General features: G+C 50.9%; 1 non-coding gene across 1 annotated transcript in view; it reads right to left on the minus strand.

Moving 5' to 3' along the window:
- LOC134545371 (small subunit ribosomal RNA) overlaps positions 1 to 1,928 on the minus strand; it is a 1,989-nt gene extending 61 nt beyond the window's left edge. The window contains exon 1 of the ribosomal RNA XR_010078489.1: positions 1 to 1,928. This exon is cut by the window's left edge and continues 61 nt beyond it. This is a non-coding gene — a ribosomal RNA (small subunit ribosomal RNA).
- Positions 1,929 to 3,248: the final 1,320 nt, after the last annotated feature.

Below are 3,248 nucleotides of genomic sequence, written 5' to 3' on the forward strand. Positions count from 1 at the left end.
GATCAAGTTTGGTCATCTTTCCAGCAACATCAGCGGCTCGCGAAGAGCCGTCGCGCACCGGTCTGAAGACCTCACTAAATCATTCAATCGGTAGTAGCGACGGGCGGTGTGTACAAAGGGCAGGGACGTAATCAACGCGAGCTTATGACTCGCGCTTACTGGGAATTCCTCGTTCATGGGGTACAATTGCAAGCCCCAATCCCTAGCACGAAGGAGGTTCAACGGGTTACCCGGCCCTTTCGGGCTAGGAGGACACGCTGATTCCTTCAGTGTAGCGCGCGTGCGGCCCAGAACATCTAAGGGCATCACAGACCTGTTATTGCTCAATCTCGTGCGGCTAGAAGCCGCCTGTCCCTCTAAGAAGATCATTTGTCGCCGGTAGCACGAAGGGATACCGGAAGCGACTAGTTAGCAGGCCAGAGTCTCGTTCGTTATCGGAATTAACCAGACAAATCGCTCCACCAACTAAGAACGGCCATGCACCACCACCCACCGAATCAAGAAAGAGCTCTCAATCTGTCAATCCTTCCGGTGTCCGGGCCTGGTGAGGTTTCCCGTGTTGAGTCAAATTAAGCCGCAGGCTCCACTCCTGGTGGTGCCCTTCCGTCAATTCCTTTAAGTTTCAGCTTTGCAACCATACTTCCCCCGGAACCCAAAAGCTTTGGTTTCCCGGAAGCTGCCCGCCGAGTCATCGGAGGAACTTCGGCGGATCGCTAGCTGGCATCGTTTATGGTTAGAACTAGGGCGGTATCTGATCGCCTTCGAACCTCTAACTTTCGTTCTTGATTAATGAAAACACACATGGCAAATGCTTTCGCTTAGGTTCGTCTTGCGACGATCCAAGAATTTCACCTCTAACGTCGCAATACGAATGCCCCCGTTTGTCCCTGTTAATCATTACCTCGGGTTCCGAAAACCAACAAAATAGAACCGAGGTCCTATTCCATTATTCCATGCACACAATATTCAGGCGAAACACTGCCTGCTTTGAGCACTCTAATTTGTTCAAAGTAAACGTGCCGGCCCACCTCGACACTCGGTGAAGAGCACCGCGGTAGGATTGCATCGGACCGCCGACGCGCGGGGCCCAAGCATGCACCCCGGGACGAAACACCCGCATCCAACCCGGCCTCCGCGAAGAGGTTACGAGAGGAGGGGCGAACGCCCGAGGGAAGGGGCTTGCCGCGGCCGACCGCATCCACCGGCAGGACGTCCGCACGGGCATGCCAGTTAGACACCGACGAACGGTGAACCGACAGCGTGGGACACAAGTCCAACTACGAGCTTTTTAACCGCAACAACTTTAATATACGCTATTGGAGCTGGAATTACCGCGGCTGCTGGCACCAGACTTGCCCTCCAATGGATACTCGTTAAAGGGTTTAAAGTGTTCTCATTCCGATTACGGGGCCTCGGATGAGTCCCGTATCGTTATTTTTCGTCACTACCTCCCCGTGCCGGGAGTGGGTAATTTGCGCGCCTGCTGCCTTCCTTGGATGTGGTAGCCGTTTCTCAGGCTCCCTCTCCGGAATCGAACCCTGATTCCCCGTTACCCGTTACAACCATGGTAGGCGCAGAACCTACCATCGACAGTTGATAAGGCAGACATTTGAAAGATGCGTCGCCGGTACGGAGACCGTGCGATCAGCACAAAGTTATCCAGAGTCACCAAAGCAAACGGACGCAGACGAGCCACGCCGATTGGTTTTGATCTAATAAAAGCATCCCTCCCATTTCTGGTCGGGACTCAGTTCAGCATGTATTAGCTCTAGAATTACCACAGTTATCCAAGTCATGTGGTACGATCTAAGGAACCATAACTGATTTAATGAGCCATTCGCGGTTTCACCTTATTTTGGCTTGCACTTAGACATGCATGGCTTAATCTTTGAGACAAGCATATGACTACTGGCAGGATCAACCAGGGAGCTGCTAGCAGCTTTTTTTTTCGTTCGGAGGAACCTCCCGGGTCCGCAGAGCACCGGGTCCGAATCTTATGATGTACATTTTTTTTTCCTTCTGTATCAACAAGTACGGGGGCGACTTCCCAATATCGACACCCGCTTTGCAATTGCAAAGTCTTTCCTTCCATCTCTAATTAATTTTCCTAGGGAGTAGGCGAGGCCAAACTTCCAAGGCTTTCACTGGCGAATATATCGCGCTCTTAGAAACTCGCATGGTACTTGGCGAGTGGATTTCAAATTATATGATCGGTGCCCACATTCGGGCGCGGCCCACTGCGGGAGCAGACCGTTGGCCCGTGGGCTCGCTGTGAACTAATTTGCCCACTGGTCCGAAAAGTATTCATTTCTAAACACCTTTGGCCAGGGCTGAAGACCGCGACTAACCCCTTTGAAACTTGTCTCTCAGGGAGCTGCGATCCATCAAACATTTCATTGTTAACAGAGGGGAACCATTACTTGGTTAAGACGATAGGACACGCGTTCCCCACCATTTCGCATCCAATCGAATTGCCGCACAAGAGCTCGTTACCTGAGAAAGGTATAGCATTGGCTCGCAGCTAGTGTATTGCAGTTCAGACAGATAGGCCACTTTAGATAGTTCTTAGTGTTCACAGTTATCACCAAGACTAGACCCATATGGATTTAATTCTTCAAGGAGCAGCGGTCCACCAATAAGAGAGATGAAGACATGTTTTCGGATGGCCACAACGCCCCCTCGCCACCCAAATGTGCATGTTTTAAGTGTACATTGGGAGTCGACGGAACATCGGGAGTCCGCTTGCTTTCTCCGGATCAGCTGCCACCCCCCTGATCTACCAGATAGACAAGAACATGTCTTCTCCACCAATCTCATCCACCGAAGCTCCGATCATGGCTTCTTCTACCTTTATACTGATATACCCCCACGGAGCAACATGCGGGCAAGGGAACTCTTGCTACCCTTCAGTAAAGCAGGTATCTCTTATAGATGGTGACTGCACCTTGGCCAGGATTGAAGACCGCGACTAACCCCTTTGAAACTTGTCTCTCAGGGAGCTGCGATCCATCAAACATTTCATTGTTAACAGAGGGGAACCATTACTTGGTTAAGACGATAGGACACGCGTTCCCCACCATTTCGCATCCAATCGAATTGCCGCACAAGAGCTCGTTACCTAAGAAAGGTATAGCATTGGCTCGCAGCTAGTGTATTGCAGTTCAGACAGATAGGCCACTTTAGATAGTTCTTAGTGTTCACAGTTATCACCAAGACTAGACCCATATGGAATTAATTCTTCAAGGAGC

Source organism: Bacillus rossius, unplaced genomic scaffold (assembly GCF_032445375.1).
Source record: "Bacillus rossius redtenbacheri isolate Brsri unplaced genomic scaffold, Brsri_v3 Brsri_v3_scf689, whole genome shotgun sequence".
NCBI lineage: Eukaryota > Metazoa > Arthropoda > Insecta > Phasmatodea > Bacillidae > Bacillus > Bacillus rossius.